Here is a 22,592-nt window from a genome sequence, read left to right on the forward strand (position 1 = left end):
AGTTTTGTGGTGCCTTTCAGCTGCCTACCGGGGTAGTGTAAAAACTACCAACAGAACTCGTTTCTGGCACCTTCCCCGGTGGAGTTGTGCATGGGGTGTGTTTGGAACATTTTGTCACCAGCCGAGTCCAAAATTCAGCGATTCCCCATCTCAGCCCGGAAAGCAGGTAGAACAAGTTTTGTGGTGCCTTTCAGCTGCCTACCGGGGTAGTGTAAAAACTACCAACAGAACTCGTTTCTGGCACCTTCCCCGGTGGAGTTGTGCATGGGGTGTGTTTGGAACATTTTGTCACCAGCCGAGTCCAAAATTCAGCGATTCCCCATCTCAGCCCAGAAAGCAGGTAGAACAAGTTTTGTGGTGCCTTTCAGCTGCCTACCGGGGTAGTGTAAAAACTACCAACAGAACTCGTTTCTGGCACCTTCCCCGGTGGAGTTGTGCATGGGGTGTGTTTGGAACATTTTGTCACCAGCCGAGTCCAAAATTCAGCGATTCCCCATCTCAGCCCAGAAAGCAGGTAGAACAAGTTTTGTGGTGCCTTTCAGCTGCCTACCGGGGTAGTGTAAAAACTACCAACAGAACTCGTTTCTGGCACCTTCCCCGGTGGAGTTGTGCATGGGGTGTGTTTGGAACATTTTGTCACCAGCCGAGTCCAAAATTCAGCGATTCCCCATCTCAGCCCAGAAAGCAGGTAGAACAAGTTTTGTGGTGCCTTTCAGCTGCCTACCGGGGTAGTGTAAAAACTACCAACAGAACTCGTTTCTGGCACCTTCCCCGGTGGAGTTGTGCATGGGGTGTGTTTGGAACATTTTGTCAGCAGCCGAGTCCAAAATTCAGCGATTCCCCATCTCAGCCCAGAAAGCAGGTAGAACAACTTTTGTGGTGCCTTTCAGCTGCCTGCCGGGGTAGTGTAAAAACTACCAACAGAACTCGTTTCTGGCACCTTCCCCGGTGGAGTTGTGCATGGGGTGTGTTTGGAACATTTTGTCACCAGCCGAGTCCAAAATTCAGCGATTCCCCATCTCAGCCCAGAAAGCAGGTAGAACAAGTTTTGTGGTGCCTTTCAGCTGCCTACCGGGGTAGTGTAAAAACTACCAACAGAACTCGTTTCTGGCACCTTCCCCGGTGGAGTTGTGCATGGGGTGTGTTTGGAACATTTTGTCACCAGCCGAGTCCAAAATTCAGTGATTCCCCATCTCAGCCCAGAAAGCAGGTAGAACAAGTTTTGTGGTGCCTTTCAGCTGCCTACCGGGGTAGTGTAAAAACTACCAACAGAACTCGTTTCTGGCACCTTCCCCGGTGGAGTTGTGCATGGGGTGTGTTTGGAACATTTTGTCAGCAGCCGAGTCCAAAATTCAGCCGTTCCCCATCTCAGCCCAGAAAGCAGGTAGAACAAGTTTTGTGGTGCCTTTCAGCTGCCTACCGGGGTAGTGTAAAAACTACCAACAGAACTCGTTTCTGGCACCTTCCCCGGTGGAGTTGTGCATGGGGTGTGTTTGGAACAGTTTGTCACCAGCCGAGTCCAAAATTCAGCGATTCCCCATCTCAGCCCAGAAAGCAGGTAGAACAAGTTTTGTGGTGCCTTTCAGCTGCCTACCGGGGTAGTGTAAAAACTACCAACAGAACTCGTTTCTGGCACCTTCCCCGGTGGAGTTGTGCATGGGGTGTGTTTGGAACATTTTGTCACCAGCCGAGTCCAAAATTCAGCGATTCCCCATCTCAGCCCAGAAAGCAGGTAGAACAAGTTTTGTGGTGCCTTTCAGCTGCCTACCGGGGTAGTGTAAAAACTACCAACAGAACTCGTTTCTGGCACCTTCCCCGGTGGAGTTGTGCATGGGGTGTGTTTGGAACATTTTGTCAGCAGCCGAGTCCAAAATTCAGCGATTCCCCATCTCAGCCCAGAAAGCAGGTAGAACAAGTTTTGTGGTGCCTTTCAGCTGCCTACCGGGGTAGTGTAAAAACTACCAACAGAACTCGTTTCTGGCACCTTCCCCGGTGGAGTTGTGCATGGGGTGTGTTTGGAACATTTTGTCACCAGCCGAGTCCAAAATTCAGCGATTCCCCATCTCAGCCCAGAAAGCAGGTAGAACAAGTTTTGTCGTGCCTTTCAGCTGCCTACCGGGGTACTGTAAAAACTACCAACAGAACTCGTTTCTGGCACCTTCCCCGGTGGAGTTGTGCATGGGGTGTGTTTGGAACATTTTGTCACCAGCCGAGTCCAAAATTCAGCGATTCCCCATCTCAGCCCAGAAAGCAGGTAGAACAAGTTTTGTGGTGCCTTTCAGCTGCCTACCGGGGTAGTGTAAAAACTACCAACAGAACTCGTTTCTGGCACCTTCCCCGGTGGAGTTGTGCATGGGGTGTGTTTGGAACATTTTGTCAGCAGCCGAGTCCAAAATTCAGCCGTTCCCCATCTCAGCCCAGAAAGCAGGTAGAACAAGTTTTGTGGTGCCTTTCAGCTGCCTACCGGGGTAGTGTAAAAACTACCAACAGAACTCGTTTCTGGCACCTTCCCCGGTGGAGTTGTGCATGGGGTGTGTTTGGAACATTTTGTCACCAGCCGAGTCCAAAATTCAGCTATTCCCCATCTCAGCCCAGAAAGCAGGTAGAACAAGTTTTGTGGTGCCTTTCAGCTGCCTACCGGGGTAGTGTAAAAACTACCAACAGAACTCGTTTCTGGCACCTTCCCCGGTGGAGTTGTGCATGGGGTGTGTTTGGAACATTTTGTCACCAGCCGAGTCCAAAATTCAGCGATTCCCCATCTCAGCCCAGAAAGCAGGTAGAACAAGTTTTGTGGTGCCTTTCAGCTGCCTACCGGGGTAGTGTAAAAACTACCAACAGAACTCGTTTCTGGCACCTTCCCCGGTGGAGTTGTGCAGGGGGTGTGTTTGGAACATTTTGTCACCAGCCGAGTCCAAAATTCAGCGATTCCCCGTCTCAGCCCAGAAAGCAGGTAGAACAAGTTTTGTGGTGCCTTTCTCTTGCCTACCGGGGTAGTGTAAAAACTACCAAGAGAACTCCTTTCTGGCACCTTCCCCGGTGGAGTTGTGCATGGGGTGTGTTTGGAACATTTTGTCACCAGCCGAGTCCAAAATTCAGCGATTCCCCATCTCAGCCCAGAAAGCAGGTAGAACAAGTTTTGTGGTGCCTTTCAGCTGCCTACCGGGGTAGTGTAAAAACTACCAACAGAACTCGTTTCTGGCACCTTCCCCGGTGGAGTTGTGCATGGGGTGTGTTTGGAACATTTTGTCACCAGCCGAGTCCAAAATTCAGCTATTCCCCATCTCAGCCCAGAAAGCAGGTAGAACAAGTTTTGTGGTGCCTTTCTCTTGCCTATCGGGGTAGTGTAAAAACTACCAACAGAACTCGTTTCTGGCACCTTCCCCGGTGGAGTTGTGCATGGGGTGTGTTTGGAACATTTTGTCAGCAGCCGAGTCCCAAAATTCAGCGATTCCCCATCTCAGCCCAGAAAGCAGGTAGAACAAGTTTTGTGGTGCCTTTCAGCTGCCTACCGGGTAGTGTAAAAACTACCAACAGAACTCGTTTCTGGCACCTTCCCCGGTGGAGTTGTGCATGGGGTGTGTTTGGAACATTTTGTCACCAGCCGAGTCCAAAATTCAGCGATTCTCCATCTCAGCCCGGAAAGCAGGTAGAACAAGTTTTGTGGTGCCTTTCAGCTGCCTACCGGGGTAGTGTAAAAACTACCAACAGAACTCGTTTCTGGCACCTTCCCCGGTGGAGTTGTGCATGGGGTGTGTTTGGAACATTTGTCACCAGCCGAGTCCAAAATTCAGCGATTCCCCATCTCAGCCCAGAAAGCAGGTAGAACAAGTTTTGTGGTGCCTTTCAGCTGCCTACCGGGGTAGTGTAAAAACTACCAACAGAACTCGTTTCTGGCACCTTCCCCGGTGGAGTTGTGCATGGGGTGTGTTTGGAACATTTTGTCACCAGCCGAGTCCAAAATTCAGCGATTCCCCATCTCAGCCCAGAAAGCAGGTAGAACAAGTTTTGTGGTGCCTTTCAGCTGCCTACCGGGGTAGTGTAAAAACTACCAACAGAACTCGTTTCTGGCACCTTCCCCGGTGGAGTTGTGCATGGGGTGTGTTTGGAACATTTTGTCACCAGCCGAGTCCAAAATTCAGCTATTCCCCATCTCAGCCCAGAAAGCAGGTAGAACAAGTTTTGTGGTGCCTTTCTCTTGCCTACCGGGGTAGTGTAAAAAGTACCAACAGAACTCGTTTCTGGCACCTTCCCCGGTGGAGTTGTGCATGGGGTGTGTTTGGAACATTTTGTCACCAGCCGAGTCCAAAATTCAGCGATTCCCCATCTCAGCCCAGAAAGCAGGTAGAACAAGTTTTGTGGTGCCTTTCAGCTGCCTACCGGGGTAGTGTAAAAACTACCAACAGAACTCGTTTCTGGCACCTTCCCCGGTGGAGTTGTGCATGGGGTGTGTTTGGAACATTTTGTCACCAGCCGAGTCCAAAATTCAGCGATTCCCCATCTCAGCCCAGAAAGCAGGTACAACAAGTTTTGTGGTGCCTTTCAGGTGCCTACCGGGGTAGTGTAAAAACTACCAATAGAACTCATTTCTGGCACCTTCCCCGGTGGAGTTGTGCATGGGGTGTGTTTGGAACATTTTGTCACCAGCCGAGTCCAAAATTCAGCTATTCCCCATCTCAGCCCAGAAAGCAGGTACAACAAGTTTTGTGGTGCCTTTCTCTTGCCTACCGGGGTAGTGTAAAAACTACCAACAGAACTCGTTTCTGGCACCTTCCCCGGTGGAGTTGTGCATGGGGTGTGTTTGGAACATTTTGTCACCAGCCGAGTCCAAAATTCAGCGATTCCCCATCTCAGCCCAGAAAGCAGGTAGAACAAGTTTTGTGGTGCCTTTCAGCTGCCTACCGGGGTAGTGTAAAAACTACCATCAGAACTCGTTTCTGGCACCTTCCCCGGTGGAGTTGTGCATGGGGTGTGTTTGGAACATTTTGTTACCAGCCGAGTCCAAAATTCAGCCGTTCCCCATCTCAGCCCAGAAAGCAGGTAGAACAAGTTTTGTGGTGCCTTTCAGCTGCCTACCGGGGTAGTGTAAAAACTACCATCAGAACTCGTTTCTGGCACCTTCCCCGGTGGAGTTGTGCATGGGGTGTGTTTGGAACATTTTGTTACCAGCCGAGTCCAAAATGCAGCCGTTCCCCATCTCAGCCCAGAAAGCAGGTAGAACAAGTTTTGTGGTGCCTTTCAGCTGCCTACCGGGGTAGTGTAAAAACTACCAACAGAACTCGTTTCTGGCACCTTCCCCGGTGGAGTTGTGCATGGGGTGTGTTTGGAACATTTTGTCACCAGCCGAGTCCAAAATTCAGCGATTCCCCATCTCAGCCCAGAAAGCAGGTAGAACAAGTTTTGTGGTGCCTTTCAGCTGCCTACCGGGGTAGTGTAAAAACTACCAACAGAACTCGTTTCTGGCACCTTCCCCGGTGGAGTTGTGCATGGGGTGTGTTTGGAACATTTTGTCAGCAGCCGAGTCCAAAATTCAGCGCTTCCCCATCTCAGCCCAGAAAGCAGGTAGAACAAGTTTTGTGGTGCCTTTCTCTTGCCTACCGGGGTAGTGTAAAAACTACCAACAGAACTCGTTTCTGGCACCTTCCCCGGTGGAGTTGTGCATGGGGTGTGTTTGGAACATTTTGTCACCAGCCGAGTCCAAAATTCAGCTATTCCCCATCTCAGCCCAGAAAGCAGGTAGAACAAGTTTTGTGGTGCCTTTCAGCTGCCTACCGGGGTAGTGTAAAAACTACCAACAGAACTCGTTTCTGGCACCTTCCCCGGTGGAGGTGTGCATGGGGTGTGTTTGGAACATTTTGTCACCAGCCGAGTCCAAAACTCAGCGATTCCCCATCTCAGCCCAGAAAGCAGGTAGAACAAGTTTTGTGGTGCCTTTCTCTTGCCTACCGGGGTAGTGTAAAAACTACCAACAGAACTCGTTTCTGGCACCTTCCCCGGTGGAGTTGTGCATGGGGTGTGTTTGGAACATTTTGTCACCAGCCGAGTCCAAAATTCAGCTATTCCCCATCTCAGCCCAGAAAGCAGGTAGAACAAGTTTTGTGGTGCCTTTCTCTTGCCTACCGGGGTAGTGTAAAAACTACCAACAGAACTCGTTTCTGGCACCTTCCCCGGTGGAGTTGTGCATGGGGTGTGTTTGGAACATTTTGTCACCAGCCGAGTCCAAAATTCAGCGATTCCCCATCTCAGCCCAGAAAGCAGGTAGAACAAGTTTTGTGGTGCCTTTCAGCTGCCTACCGGGGTAGTGTAAAAACTACCATCAGAACTCGTTTCTGGCACCTTCCCCGGTGGAGTTGTGCATGGGGTGTGTTTGGAACATTTTGTTACCAGCCGAGTCCAAAATTCAGCCGTTCCCCATCTCAGCCCAGAAAGCAGGTAGAACAAGTTTTGTGGTGCCTTTCAGCTGCCTACCGGGGTAGTGTAAAAACTACCATCAGAACTCGTTTCTGGCACCTTCCCCGGTGGAGTTGTGCATGGGGTGTGTTTGGAACATTTTGTTACCAGCCGAGTCCAAAATTCAGCCGTTCCCCATCTCAGCCCAGAAAGCAGGTAGAACAAGTTTTGTGGTGCCTTTCTCTTGCCTACCGGGGTAGTGTAAAAACTACCAACAGAACTCGTTTCTGGCACCTTCCCCGGTGGAGTTGTGCATGGGGTGTGTTTGGAACATTTTGTCACCAGCCGAGTCCAAAATTCAGCGATTCCCCATCTCAGCCCAGAAAGCAGGTAGAACAAGTTTTGTGGTGCCTTTCAGCTGCCTACCGGGGTAGTGTAAAAACTACCATCAGAACTCGTTTCTGGCACCTTCCCCGGTGGAGTTGTGCATGGGGTGTGTTTGGAACATTTTGTTACCAGCCGAGTCCAAAATTCAGCCGTTCCCCATCTCAGCCCAGAAAGCAGGTAGAACAAGTTTTGTGGTGCCTTTCAGCTGCCTACCGGGGTAGTGTAAAAACTACCAACAGAACTCGTTTCTGGCACCTTCCCCGGTGGAGTTGTGCATGGGGTGTGTTTGGAACATTTTGTCACCAGCCGAGTCCAAAATTCAGCGATTCCCCATCTCAGCCCAGAAAGCAGGTAGAACAAGTTTTGTGGTGCCTTTCAGCTGCCTACCGGGGTAGTGTAAAAACTACCAAGAGAACTCGTTTCTGGCACCTTCCCCGGTGGAGTTGTGCATGGGGTGTGTTTGGAACATTTTGTCACCAGCCGAGTCCAAAATTCAGCGATTCCCCATCTCAGCCCAGAAAGCAGGTAGAACAAGTTTTGTGGTGCCTTTCTCTTGCCTACCGGGGTAGTGTAAAAACTACCAACAGAACTCGTTTCTGGCACCTTCCCCGGTGGAGTTGTGCATGGGGTGTGTTTGGAACATTTTGTCACCAGCCGAGTCCAAAATTCAGCTATTCCCCATCTCAGCCCAGAAAGCAGGTAGAACAAGTTTTGTGGTGCCTTTCAGCTGCCTACCGGGGTAGTGTAAAAAGTACCAACAGAACTCGTTTCTGGCACCTTCCCCGGTGGAGGTGTGCATGGGGTGTGTTTGGAACATTTTGTCACCAGCCGAGTCCAAAATTCAGCGATTCTCCATCTCAGCCCAGAAAGCAGGTAGAACAACTTTTGTGGTGCCTTTCTCTTGCCTACCGGGGTAGTGTAAAAACTACCAACAGAACTCGTTTCTGGCACCTTCCCCGGTGGAGTTGTGCATGGGGTGTGTTTGGAACATTTTGTCACCAACCGAGTCCAAAATTCAGCGATTCCCCATCTCAGCCCAGAAAGCAGGTAGAAGAAGTTTTGTGGTGCCTTTCAGCTGCCTACCGGGGTAGTGTAAAAACTACCAACAGAACTCGTTTCTGGCACCTTCCCCGGTGGAGTTGTGCATGGGGTGTGTTTGGAACATTTTGTCACCAGCCGAGTCCAAAATTCAGCGATTCCCCATCTCAGCCCAGAAAGCAGGTAGAACAAGTTTTGTGGTGCCTTTCAGCTGCCTACCGGGGTAGTGTAAAAACTACCATCAGAACTCGTTTCTGGCACCTTCCCCGGTGGAGTTGTGCATGGGGTGTGTTTGGAACATTTTGTTACCAGCCGAGTCCAAAATTCAGCCGTTCCCCATCTCAGCCCAGAAAGCAGGTAGAACAAGTTTTGTGGTGCCTTTCAGCTGCCTACCGGGGTAGTGTAAAAACTACCATCAGAACTCGTTTCTGGCACCTTCCCCGGTGGAGTTGTGCATGGGGTGTGTTTGGAACATTTTGTTACCAGCCGAGTCCAAAATTCAGCCGTTCCCCATCTCAGCCCAGAAAGCAGGTAGAACAAGTTTTGTGGTGCCTTTCAGCTGCCTACCGGGGTAGTGTAAAAACTACCAACAGAACTCGTTTCTGGCACCTTCCCCGGTGGAGGTGTGCATGGGGTGTGTTTGGAACATTTTGTCACCAGCCGAGTCCAAAATTCAGCGATTCTCCATCTCAGCCCAGAAAGCAGGTAGAACAACTTTTGTGGTGCCTTTCTCTTGCCTACCGGGGTTGTGTAAAAACTACCAACAGAACTCGTTTCTGGCACCTTCCCCGGTGGAGTTGTGCATGGGGTGTGTTTGGAACATTTTGTCACCAGCCGAGTCCAAAATTCAGCGATTCCCCATCTCAGCCCAGAAAGCAGGTACAACAAGTTTTGTGGTGCCTTTCAGCTGCCTACCGGGGTACTGTAAAAACTACCAACAGAACTCGTTTCTGGCACCTTCCCCGGTGGAGTTGTGCATGGGGTGTGTTTGGAACATTTTGTCACCAGCCGAGTCCAAAATTCAGCGATTCCCCATCTCAGCCCAGAAAGCAGGTAGAACAAGTTTTGTGGTGCCTTTCTCTTGCCTACCGGGGTAGTGTAAAAACTACCAAGAGAACTCGTTTCTGGCACCTTCCCCGGTGGAGTTGTGCATGGGGTGTGTTTGGAACATTTTGTCACCAGCCGAGTCCAAAATTCAGCGATTCCCCATCTCAGCCCAGAAAGCAGGTAGAACAAGTTTTGTGGTGCCTTTCAGCTGCCTACCGGGGTAGTGTAAAAACTACCAACAGAACTCGTTTCTGGCACCTTCCCCGGTGGAGTTGTGCATGGGGTGTGTTTGGAACATTTTGTCACCAGCCGAGTCCAAAATTCAGCTGTTCCCCATCTCAGCCCAGAAAGCAGGTAGAACAAGTTTTGTGGTGCCTTTCAGCTGCCTACCGGGGTAGTGTAAAAACTACCAACAGAACTTGTTTCTGGCACCTTCCCCGGTGGAGTTGTGCATGGGGTGTGTTTGGAACATTTTGTCACCAGCCGAGTCCAAAATTCAGCGATTCCCCATCTCAGCCCAGAAAGCAGGTAGAACAAGTTTTGTGGTGCCTTTCAGCTGCCTACCGGGGTACTGTAAAAACTACCAACAGAACTCGTTTCTGGCACCTTCCCCGGTGGAGTTGTGCATGGGGTGTGTTTGGAACATTTTGTCACCAGCCGAGTCCAAAATTCAGCGATTCTCCATCTCAGCCCAGAAAGCAGGTAGAACAAGTTTTGTGGTGCCTTTCAGCTGCCTACCGGGGTAGTGTAAAAACTACCAACAGAACTCGTTTCTGGCACCTTCCCCGGTGGAGTTGTGCATGGGGTGTGTTTGGAACATTTTGTCACCAGCCGAGTCCAAAATTCAGCGATTCCCCATCTCAGCCCAGAAAGCAGGTAGAACAAGTTTTGTGGTGCCTTTCTCTTGCCTACCGGGGTAGTGTAAAAACTACCAAGAGAACTCCTTTCTGGCACCTTCCCCGGTGGAGTTGTGCATGGGGTGTGTTTGGAACATTTTGTCACCAGCCGAGTCCAAAATTCAGCGATTCCCCATCTCAGCCCAGAAAGCAGGTACAACAAGTTTTGTGGTGCCTTTCAGCTGCCTACCGGGGTAGTGTAAAAACTACCAACAGAACTCGTTTCTGGCACCTTCCCCGGTGGAGTTGTGCATGGGGTGTGTTTGGAACATTTTGTCAGCAGCCGAGTCCAAAATTCAGCGATTCCCCATCTCAGCCCAGAAAGCAGGTAGAACAAGTTTTGTGGTGCCTTTCTCTTGCCTATCGGGGTAGTGTAAAAACTACCAACAGAACTCGTTTCTGGCACCTTCCCCGGTGGAGTTGTGCATGGGGTGTGTTTGGAACATTTTGTCACCAGCCGAGTCCAAAATTCAGCGATTCCCCATCTCAGCCCAGAAAGCAGGTAGAACAAGTTTTGTGGTGCCTTTCAGCTGCCTACCGGGGTAGTGTAAAATCTACCAACAGAACTCGTTTCTGGCACCTTCCCCGGTGGAGTTGTGCATGGGGTGTGTTTGGAACATTTTGTCACCAGCCGAGTCCAAAATTCAGCGATTCCCCATCTCAGCCTGGAAAGCAGGTAGAACAAGTTTTGTGGTGCCTTTCAGCTGCCTACCGGGGTAGTGTAAAAACTACCAACAGAACTCGTTTCTGGCACCTTCCCCGGTGGAGTTGTGCATGGGGTGTGTTTGGAACATTTTGTCACCAGCCGAGTCCAAAATTCAGCGATTCCCCGTCTCAGCCCAGAAAGCAGGTAGAACAAGTTTTGTGGTGCCTTTCAGCTGCCTACCGGGGTAGTGTAAAAACTACCAACAGAACTCGTTTCTGGCACCTTCCCCGGTGGAGTTGTGCATGGGGTGTGTTTGGAACATTTTGTCACCAGCCGAGTCCAAAATTCAGCGATTCCCCATCTCAGCCCAGAAAGCAGGTAGAACAAGTTTTGTGGTGCCTTTCTCTTGCCTACCGGGGTAGTGTAAAAACTACCAACAGAACTCGTTTCTGGCACCTTCCCCGGTGGAGTTGTGCATGGGGTGTGTTTGGAACATTTTGTCAGCAGCCGAGTCCAAAATTCAGCGATTCCCCATCTCAGCCCAGAAAGCAGGTAGAACAAGTTTTGTGGTGCCTTTCAGCTGCCTACCGGGGTAGTGTAAAAACTACCAACAGAACTCGTTTCTGGCACCTTCCCCGGTGGAGTTGTGCATGGGGTGTGTTTGGAACATTTTGTCACCAGCCGAGTCCAAAATTCAGCGATTCCCCATCTCAGCCCAGAAAGCAGGTACAACAAGTTTTGTGGTGCCTTTCTCTTGCCTACCGGGGTAGTGTAAAAACTACCAACAGAACTCGTTTCTGGCACCTTCCCCGGTGGAGTTGTGCATGGGGTGTGTTTGGAACATTTTGTCACCAGCCGAGTCCAAAATTCAGCGATTCCCCATCTCAGCCCAGAAAGCAGGTAGAACAAGTTTTGTGGTGCCTTTCAGCTGCCTACCGGGGTAGTGTAAAAACTACCAACAGAACTCGTTTCTGGCACCTTCCCCGGTGGAGTTGTGCATGGGGTGTGTTTGGAACATTTTGTCACCAGCCGAGTCCAAAATTCAGCGATTCCCCATCTCAGCCCAGAAAGCAGGTAGAACAAGTTTTGTGGTGCCTTTCAGCTGCCTACCGGGGTAGTGTAAAAACTACCAACAGAACTCGTTTCTGGCACCTTCCCCGGTGGAGTTGTGCATGGGGTGTGTTTGGAACATTTTGTCACCAGCCGAGTCCAAAATTCAGCGATTCCCCATCTCAGCCCAGAAAGCAGGTAGAACAAGTTTTGTGGTGCCTTTCAGCTGCCTACCGGGGTAGTGTAAAAACTACCAACAGAACTCGTTTCTGGCACCTTCCCCGGTGGAGTTGTGCATGGGGTGTGTTTGGAACATTTTGTTACCAGCCGAGTCCAAAATTCAGCCGTTCCCCATCTCAGCCCAGAAAGCAGGTAGAACAAGTTTTGTGGTGCCTTTCAGCTGCCTACCGGGGTAGTGTAAAAACTACCAACAGAACTCGTTTCTGGCACCTTCCCCGGTGGAGGTGTGCATGGGGTGTGTTTGGAACATTTTGTCACCAGCCGAGTCCAAAATTCAGCGATTCTCCATCTCAGCCCAGAAAGCAGGTAGAACAAGTTTTGTGGTGCCTTTCTCTTGCCTACCGGGGTAGTGTAAAAACTACCAACAGAACTCGTTTCTGGCACCTTCCCCGGTGGAGTTGTGCACGGGGTGTGTTTGGAACATTTTGTCACCAGCCGAGTCCAAAATTCAGCGATTCCCCATCTCAGCCCAGAAAGCAGGTAGAACAAGTTTTGTGGTGCCTTTCAGCTGCCTACCGGGGTACTGTAAAAACTACCAACAGAACTCGTTTCTGGCACCTTCCCCGGTGGAGTTGTGCATGGGGTGTGTTTGGAACATTTTGTCACCAGCCGAGTCCAAAATTCAGCTATTCCCCATCTCAGCCCAGAAAGCAGGTAGAACAAGTTTTGTGGTGCCTTTCTCTTGCCTACCGGGATAGTGTAAAAACTACCAACAGAACTCGTTTCTGGCACCTTCCCCGGTGGAGTTGTGCATGGGGTGTGTTTGGAACATTTTGTCACCAGCCGAGTCCAAAATTCAGCCGTTCCCCATCTCAGCCCAGAAAGCAGGTAGAACAAGTTTTGTGGTGCCTTTCAGCTGCCTACCGGGGTAGTGTAAAAACTACCAACAGAACTCGTTTCTGGCACCTTCCCCGGTGGAGTTGTGCATGGGGTGTGTTTGGAACATTTTGTCAGCAGCCGAGTCCAAAATTCAGCGATTCCCCATCTCAGCCCAGAAAGCAGGTAGAACAAGTTTTGTGGTGCCTTTCAGCTGCCTACCGGGGTAGTGTAAAAACTACCAACAGAACTCGTTTCTGGCACCTTCCCCGGAGGAGTTGTGCATGGGGTGTGTTTGGAACATTTTGTCACCAGCCGAGTCCAAAATTCAGCGATTCCCCATCTCAGCCCAGAAAGCAGGTACAACAAGTTTTGTGGTGCCTTTCAGCTGCCTACCGGGGTAGTGTAAAAACTACCAACAGAACTCGTTTCTGGCACCTTCCCCGGTGGAGTTGTGCATGGGGTGTGTTTGGAACATTTTGTTACCAGCCGAGTCCAAAATTCAGCTATTCCCCGTCTCAGCCCAGAAAGCAGGTACAACAAGTTTTGTGGTGCCTTTCTCTTGCCTACCGGGGTAGTGTAAAAACTACCAACAGAACTCGTTTCTGGCACCTTCCCCGGTGGAGTTGTGCATGGGGTGTGTTTGGAACATTTTGTCACCAGCCGAGTCCAAAATTCAGCGATTCCCCATCTCAGCCCAGAAAGCAGGTAGAACAAGTTTTGTGGTGCCTTTCTCTTGCCTACCGGGGTAGTGTAAAAACTACCAACAGAACTCGTTTCTGGCACCTTCCCCGGTGGAGTTGTGCATGGGGTGTGTTTGGAACATTTTGTCACCAGCCGAGTCCAAAATTCAGCGATTCCCCATCTCAGCCCAGAAAGCAGGTAGAACAAGTTTTGTGGTGCCTTTCAGCTGCCTACCGGGGTACTGTAAAAACTACCAACAGAACTCGTTTCTGGCACCTTCCCCGGTGGAGTTGTGCATGGGGTGTGTTTGGAACATTTTGTCAGCAGCCGAGTCCAAAATTCAGCTATTCCCCATGACAGCCCAGAAAGCAGGTAGAACAAGTTTTGTGGTGCCTTTCTCTTGCCTACCGGGGTAGTGTAAAAACTACCAACAGAACTCGTTTCTGGCACCTTCCCCGGTGGAGTTGTGCATGGGGTGTGTTTGGAACATTTTGTCACCAGCCGAGTCCAAAATTCAGCGATTCCCCATCTCAGCCCAGAAAGCAGGTAGAACAAGTTTTGTGGTGCCTTTCAGCTGCCTACCGGGGTAGTGTAAAAACTACCAACGGAACTCGTTTCTGGCACCTTCCCCGGTGGAGTTGTGCATGGGGTGTGTTTGGAACATTTTGTCACCAGCCGAGTCCAAAATTCAGCGATTCCCCATCTCAGCCCAGAAAGCAGGTAGAACAAGTTTTGTGGTGCCTTTCTCTTGCCTACCGGGGTAGTGTAAAAACTACCAACAGAACTCGTTTCTGGCACCTTCCCCGGAGGAGTTGTGCATGGGGTGTGTTTGGAACATTTTGTCACCAGCCGAGTCCAAAATTCAGCGATTCCCCATCTCAGCCCAGAAAGCAGGTAGAACAAGTTTTGTGGTGCCTTTCAGCTGCCTACCGGGGTAGTGTAAAAACTACCAACAGAACTCGTTTCTGGCACCTTCCCCGGTGGAGTTGTGCATGGGGTGTGTTTGGAACATTTTGTCACCAGCCGAGTCCAAAATTCAGCGATTCCCCATCTCAGCCCAGAAAGCAGGTAGAACAAGTTTTGTGGTGCCTTTCAGCTGCCTACCGGGGTAGTGTAAAAACTACCAACGGAACTCGTTTCTGGCACCTTCCCCGGTGGAGTTGTGCATGGGGTGTGTTTGGAACATTTTGTCACCAGCCGAGTCCAAAATTCAGCGATTCCCCATCTCAGCCCAGAAAGCAGGTAGAACAAGTTTTGTGGTGCCTTTCAGCTGCCTACCGGGGTAGTGTAAAAACTACCAACAGAACTCGTTTCTGGCACCTTCCCCGGTGGAGTTGTGCATGGGGTGTGTTTGGAACATTTTGTCACCAGCCGAGTCCAAAATTCAGCGATTCCCCATCTCAGCCCAGAAAGCAGGTAGAACAAGTTTTGTGGTGCCTTTCAGCTGCCTACCGGGGTAGTGTAAAAACTACCAACAGAACTCGTTTCTGGCACCTTCCCCGGTGGAGGTGTGCATGGGGTGTGTTTGGAACATTTTTTCACCAGCCGAGTCCAAAATTCAGCGATTCCCCATCTCAGCCCAGAAAGCAGGTAGAAAAACTTTTGTGGTGCCTTTCAGCTGCCTACCGGGGTAGTGTAAAAACTACCAACAGAACTCGTTTCTGGCACCTTCCCCGGTGGAGTTGTGCATGGGGTGTGTTTGGAACATTTTGTTACCGGCCGAGTCCAAAATTCAGCGATTCCCCATCTCAGCCCAGAAAGCAGGTAGAACAAGTTTTGTGGTGCCTTTCAGCTGCCTACCGGGGTACTGTAAAAACTACCAACGGAACTCGTTTCTGGCACCTTCCCCGGTGGAGTTGTGCATGGGGTGTGTTTGGAACATTTTGTCAGCAGCCGAGTCCAAAATTCAGCGATTCCCCATCTCAGCCCAGAAAGCAGGTAGAACAAGTTTTGTGGTGCCTTTCTCTTGCCTACCGGGGTAGTGTAAAAACTACCAACAGAACTCGTTTCTGGCACCTTCCCCGGTGGAGTTGTGCATGGGGTGTGTTTGGAACATTTTGTCACCAGCCGAGTCCAAAATTCAGCGATTCCCCATCTCAGCCCAGAAAGCAGGTAGAACAAGTTTTGTGGTGCCTTTCAGCTGCCTACCGGGGTAGTGTAAAAACTACCAACAGAACTCCTTTCTGGCACCTTCCCCGGTGGAGTTGTGCATGGGGTGTGTTTGGAACATTTTGTCACCAGCCGAGTCCAAAATTCAGCGATTCCCCATCTCAGCCCAGAAAGCAGGTACAACAAGTTTTGTGGTGCCTTTCAGCTGCCTACCGGGGTAGTGTAAAAACTACCAACAGAACTCGTTTCTGGCACCTTCCCCGGTGGAGTTGTGCATGGGGTGTGTTTGGAACATTTTGTCAGCAGCCGAGTCCAAAATTCAGCGCTTCCCCATCTCAGCCCAGAAAGCAGGTAGAACAAGTTTTGTGGTGCCTTTCAGCTGCCTACCGGGGTAGTGTAAAAACTACCAAAAGAACTCGTTTCTGGCACCTTCCCCGGTGGAGTTGTGCATGGGGTGTGTTTGGAACATTTTGTCACCAGCCGAGTCCAAAATTCAGCGATTCCCCATCTCAGCCCAGAAAGCAGGTAGAACAAGTTTTGTGGTGCCTTTCTCTTGCCTACCGGGGTAGTGTAAAAACTACCAACAGAACTCCTTTCTGGCACCTTCCCCGGTGGAGTTGTGCATGGGGTGTGTTTGGAACATTTTGTCACCAGCCGAGTCCAAAATTCAGCGATTCCCCATCTCAGCCCAGAAAGCAGGTACAACAAGTTTTGTGGTGCCTTTCAGCTGCCTACCGGGGTAGTGTAAAAACTACAGGAGAACTCCTGTCTGGCACCTTCCCCGGTGGAGTTGTGCATGGGGTGTGTTTGGAACATTTTGTTACCAGCCGAGTCCAAAATTCAGCTATTCCCCATCTCAGCCCAGAAAGCAGGTAGAACAAGTTTTGTGGTGCCTTTCAGCTGCCTACCGGGGTAGTGTAAAAACTACCAACAGAACTCGTTTCTGGCACCTTCCCCGGTGGAGTTGTGCATGGGGTGTGTTTGGAACATTTTGTCACCAGCCGAGTCCAAAATTCAGCGATTCCCCATCTCAGCCCAGAAAGCAGGTAGAACAAGTTTTGTGGTGCCTTTCTCTTGCCTACCGGGGTAGTGTAAAAACTACCAACAGAACTCGTTTCTGGCACCTTCCCCGGTGGAGTTGTGCATGGGGTGTGTTTGGAACATTTTGTCACCAGCCGAGTCCAAAATTCAGCGATTCCCCATCTCAGCCCAGAAAGCAGGTAGAACAAGTTTTGTGGTGCCTTTCAGCTGCCTACCGGGGTACTGTAAAAACTACCAACAGAACTCGTTTCTGGCACCTTCCCCGGTGGAGTTGTGCATGGGGTGTGTTTGGAACATTTTGTCAGCAGCCGAGTCCAAAATTCAGCTATTCCCCATGACAGCCCAGAAAGCAGGTAGAACAAGTTTTGTGGTGCCTTTCTCTTGCCTACCGGGGTAGTGTAAAAACTACCAACAGAACTCGTTTCTGGCACCTTCCCCGGTGGAGTTGTGCATGGGGTGTGTTTGGAACATTTTGTCACCAGCCGAGTCCAAAATTCAGCCGTTCCCCATCTCAGCCCAGAAAGCAGGTAGAACAAGTTTTGTGGTGCCTTTCAGCTGCCTACCGGGGTAGTGTAAAAACTACCAACGGAACTCGTTTCTGGCACCTTCCCCGGTGGAGTTGTGCATGGGGTGTGTTTGGAACATTTTGTCACCAGCCGAGTCCAAAATTCAGCGATTCCCCATCTCAGCCCAGAAAGCAGGTAGAACAAGTTTTGTGGTGCCTTTCTCTTGCCTACCGGGGTAGTGTAAAAACTACCAACAGAACTCGTTTCTGGCACCTTCCCCGGTGGAGTTGTGCATGGGGTGTGTTTGGAACATTCTGTCACCAGCCGAGTCCAAAACTCAGCGATTCCCCATCTCAGCCCAGAAAGCAGGTAGAACAAGTTTTGTGGTGCCTTTCAGCTGCCTACCGGGGTAGTGTAAAAACTACCAACAGAACTCGTTTCTGGCACCTTCCCCGGTGGAGTTGTGCATGGGGTGTGTTTGGAACATTTTGTCACCAGCCGAGTCCAAAATTCAGCGATTCCCCATCTCAGCCCAGAAAGCAGGTAGAACAAGTTTTGTGGTGCCTTTCAGCTGCCTACCGGGGTAGTGTAAAAACTACCAACAGAACTCGTTTCTGGCACCTTCCCCGGTGGAGTTGTGCATGGGGTGTGTTTGGAACATTTTGTCAGCAGCCGAGTCCAAAATTCAGCGATTCCCCATCTCAGCCCAGAAAGCAGGTAGAACAAGTTTTGTGGTGCCTTTCAGCTGCCTACCGGGGTAGTGTAAAAACTACCAACAGAACTCGTTTCTGGCACCTTCCCCGGTGGAGTTGTGCATGGGGTGTGTTTGGAACATTTTGTCACCAGCCGAGTCCAAAATTCAGCCGTTCCCCATCTCAGCCCAGAAAGCAGGTAGAACAAGTTTTGTGGTGCCTTTCAGCTGCCTACCGGGGTAGTGTAAAAACTACCAACAGAACTCGTTTCTGGCACCTTCCCCGGAGGAGTTGTGCATGGGGTGTGTTTGGAACATTTTGTCACCAGCCGAGTCCAAAATTCAGCGATTCCCCATCTCAGCCCAGAAAGCAGGTAGAACAACTTTTGTGGTGCCTTTCAGCTGCCTACCGGGGTAGTGTAAAAACTACCAACAGAACTCGTTTCTGGCACCTTCCCCGGTGGAGGTGTGCATGGGGTGTGTTTGGAACATTTTGTCACCAGCCGAGTCCAAAATTCAGCCGTTCCCCATCTCAGCCCAGAAAGCAGGTAGAACAAGTTTTGTGGTGCCTTTCAGCTGCCTACCGGGGTAGTGTAAAAACTACCAACAGAACTCGTTTCTGGCACCTTCCCCGGTGGAGTTGTGCATGGGGTGTGTTTGGAACATTTTGTTACCGGCCGAGTCCAAAATTCAGCGATTCCCCATCTCAGCCCAGAAAGCAGGTAGAACAAGTTTTGTGGTGCCTTTCAGCTGCCTACCGGGGTAGTGTAAAAACTACCAACGGAACTCGTTTCTGGCACCTTCCCCGGTGGAGTTGTGCATGGGGTGTGTTTGGAACATTTTGTCAGCAGCCGAGTCCAAAATTCAGCGATTCCCCATCTCAGCCCAGAAAGCAGGTAGAACAAGTTTTGTGGTGCCTTTCTCTTGCCTACCGGGGTACTGTAAAAACTACCAACAGAACTCGTTTCTGGCACCTTCCCCGGTGGAGTTGTGCATGGGGTGTGTTTGGAACATTTTGTCACCAGCCGAGTCCAAAATTCAGCGATTCCCCATCTCAGCCCAGAAAGCAGGTAGAACAAGTTTTGTGGTGCCTTTCTCTTGCCTACCGGGGTAGTGTAAAAACTACCAACAGAACTCGTTTCTGGCACCTTCCCCGGAGGAGTTGTGCATGGGGTGTGTTTGGAACATTTTGTCACCAGCCGAGTCCAAAATTCAGCGATTCCCCATCTCAGCCCAGAAAGCAGGTAGAACAAGTTTTGTGGTGCCTTTCAGCTGCCTACCGGGGTAGTGTAAAAACTACCAACATAACTCGTTTCTGGCACCTTCCCCGGTGGAGTTGTGCATGGGGTGTGTTTGGAACATTTTGTCAGCAGCCGAGTCCAAAATTCAGCGATTCCCCATCTCAGCCCAGAAAGCAGGTAGAACAAGTTTTGTGGTGCCTTTCAGCTGCCTACCGGGGTAGTGTAAAAACTACCAACAGAACTCGTTTCTGGCACCTTCCCCGGTGGAGTTGTGCATGGGGTGTGTTTGGAACATTTTGTCACCAGCCAAGTCCAAAATTCAGCGATTCCCCATCTCAGCCCAGAAAGCAGGTACAACAAGTTTTGTGGTGCCTTTCAGCTGCCTACCGGGGTAGTGTAAAAACTACCAACAGAACTCGTTTCTGGCACCTTCCCCGGTGGAGTTGTGCATGGGGTGTGTTTGGAACATTTTGTCACCAGCCGAGTCCAAAATTCAGCGATTCCCCATCTCAGCCCAGAAAGCAGGTAGAACAAGTTTTGTGGTGCCTTTCTCTTGCCTACCGGGGTAGTGTAAAAACTACCAAAAGAACTCGTTTCTGGCACCTTCCCCGGTGGAGTTGTGCATGGGGTGTGTTTGGAACATTTTGTCACCAGCCGAGTCCAAAATTCAGCGATTCCCCATCTCAGCCCAGAAAGCAGGTAGAACAAGTTTTGTGGTGCCTTTCAGCTGCCTACCGGGGTACTGTAAAAACTACCAACAGAACTCGTTTCTGGCACCTTCCCCGGTGGAGTTGTGCATGGGGTGTGTTTGGAACATTTTGTCACCAGCCGAGTCCAAAATTCAGCTATTCCCCATCTCAGCCCAGAAAGCAGGTAGAACAAGTTTTGTGGTGCCTTTCTCTTGCCTACCGGGGTAGTGTAAAAGCTACCAACAGAACTCGTTTCTGGCACCTTCCCCGGTGGAGTTGTGCATGGGGTGTGTTTGGAACATTTTGTCACCAGCCGAGTCCAAAATTCAGCCGTTCCCCATCTCAGCCCAGAAAGCAGGTAGAACAAGTTTTGTGGTGCCTTTCAGCTGCCTACCGGGGTAGTGTAAAAACTACCAACAGAACTCGTTTCTGGCACCTTCCCCGGTGGAGTTGTGCATGGGGTGTGTTTGGAACATTTTGTCAGCAGCCGAGTCCAAAATTCAGCGATTCCCCATCTCAGCCCAGAAAGCAGGTAGAACAAGTTTTGTGGTGCCTTTCAGCTGCCTACCGGGGTAGTGTAAAAACTACCAACAGAACTCGTTTCTGGCACCTTCCCCGGAGGAGTTGTGCATGGGGTGTGTTTGGAACATTTTGTCACCAGCCGAGTCCAAAATTCAGCGATTCCCCATCTCAGCCCAGAAAGCAGGTACAACAAGTTTTGTGGTGCATTTCAGCTGCCTACCGGGGTAGTGTAAAAACTACCAACAGAACTCGTTTCTGGCACCTTCCCCGGTGGAGGTGTGCATGGGGTGTGTTTGGAACATTTTGTCACCAGCCGAGTCCAAAATTCAGCGATTCCCCATCTCAGCCCAGAAAGCAGGTAGAACAAGTTTTGTGGTGCCTTTCTCTTGCCTATCGGGGTAGTGTAAAAACTACCAACAGAACTCGTTTCTGGCACCTTCCCCGGTGGAGTTGTGCATGGGGTGTGTTTGGAACATTTTGTTACCAGCCGAGTCCAAAATTCAGCTATTCCCCATCTCAGCCCAGAAAGCAGGTAGAACAAGTTTTGTGGTGCCTTTCTCTTGCGTACCGGGGTAGTGTAAAAACTACCAACAGAACTCGTTTCTGGCACCTTCCCCGGTGGAGTTGTGCATGGGGTGTGTTTGGAACATTTTGTCACCAGCCGAGTCCAAAATTCAGCGATTCCCCATCTCAGCCCAGAAAGCAGGTAGAACAAGTTTTGTGGTGCCTTTCTCTTGCCTACCGGGGTAGTGTAAAAACTACCAACAGAACTCGTTTCTGGCACCTTCCCCGGTGGAGTTGTGCATGGGGTGTGTTTGGAACATTTTGTCAGCAGCCGAGTCCAAAATTCAGCGATTCCCCATCTCAGCCCAGAAAGCAGGTAGAACAAGTTTTGTGGTGCCTTTCAGCTGCCTACCGGGGTACTGTAAAAACTACCAACAGAACTCGTTTCTGGCACCTTCCCCGGTGGAGTTGTGCATGGGGTGTGTTTGGAACATTTTGTCAGCAGCCGAGTCCAAAATTCAGCTATTCCCCATGACAGCCCAGAAAGCAGGTAGAACAAGTTTTGTGGTGCCTTTCTCTTGCCTACCGGGGTAGTGTAAAAACTACCAACAGAACTCGTTTCTGGCACCTTCCCCGGTGGAGTTGTGCATGGGGTGTGTTTGGAACATTTTGTCACCAGCCGAGTCCAAAATTCAGCCGTTCCCCATCTCAGCCCAGAAAGCAGGTAGAACAAGTTTTGTGGTGCCTTTCAGCTGCCTACCGGGGTAGTGTAAAAACTACCAACGGAACTCGTTTCTGGCACCTTCCCCGGTGGAGTTGTGCATGGGGTGTGTTTGGAACATTTTGTCACCAGCCGAGTCCAAAATTCAGCGATTCCCCATCTCAGCCCAGAAAGCAGGTAGAACAAGTTTTGTGGTGCCTTTCTCTTGCCTACCGGGGTAGTGTAAAAACTACCAACAGAACTCGTTTCTGGCACCTTCCCCGGAGGAGTTGTGCATGGGGTGTGTTTGGAACATTTTGTCACCAGCCGAGTCCAAAATTCAGCGATTCCCCATCTCAGCCCAGAAAGCAGGTAGAACAAGTTTTGTGGTGCCTTTCAGCTGCCTACCGGGGTAGTGTAAAAACTACCAACAGAACTCGTTTCTGGCACCTTCCCCGGTGGAGTTGTGCATGGGGTGTGTTTGGAACATTTTGTCACCAGCCGAGTCCAAAATTCAGCGATTCCCCATCTCAGCCCAGAAAGCAGGTAGAACAAGTTTTGTGGTGCCTTTCAGCTGCCTACCGGGGTAGTGTAAAAACTACCAACGGAACTCGTTTCTGGCACCTTCCCCGGTGGAGTTGTGCATGGGGTGTGTTTGGAACATTTTGTCACCAGCCGAGTCCAAAATTCAGCGCTTCCCCATCTCAGCCCAGAAAGCAGGTAGAACAAGTTTTGTGGTGCCTTTCAGCTGCCTACCGGGGTAGTGTAAAAACTACCAACAGAACTCGTTTCTGGCACCTTCCCCGGAGGAGTTGTGCATGGGGTGTGTTTGGAACATTTTGTCACCAGCCGAGTCCAAAATTCAGCGATTCCCCATCTCAGCCCAGAAAGCAGGTAGAACAACTTTTGTGGTGCCTTTCAGCTGCCTACCGGGGTAGTGTAAAAACTACCAACAGAACTCGTTTCTGGCACCTTCCCCGGTGGAGGTGTGCATGGGGTGTGTTTGGAACATTTTTTCACCAGCCGAGTCCAAAATTCAGCGATTCCCCATCTCAGCCCAGAAAGCAGGTAGAAAAACTTTTGTGGTGCCTTTCAGCTGCCTACCGGGGTAGTGTAAAAACTACCAACAGAACTCGTTTCTGGCACCTTCCCCGGTGGAGTTGTGCATGGGGTGTGTTTGGAACATTTTGTTACCGGCCGAGTCCAAAATTCAGCGATTCCCCATCTCAGCCCAGAAAGCAGGTAGAACAAGTTTTGTGGTGCCTTTCAGCTGCCTACCGGGGTAGTGTAAAAACTACCAACGGAACTCGTTTCTGGCACCTTCCCCGGTGGAGTTGTGCATGGGGTGTGTTTGGAACATTTTGTCAGCAGCCGAGTCCAAAATTCAGCGATTCCCCA

The sequence above is a fragment of the Falco cherrug genome, unplaced genomic scaffold, assembly GCF_023634085.1.
Source record: "Falco cherrug isolate bFalChe1 unplaced genomic scaffold, bFalChe1.pri U_21a, whole genome shotgun sequence".
In the NCBI taxonomy this organism is placed as follows: domain Eukaryota; kingdom Metazoa; phylum Chordata; class Aves; order Falconiformes; family Falconidae; genus Falco; species Falco cherrug.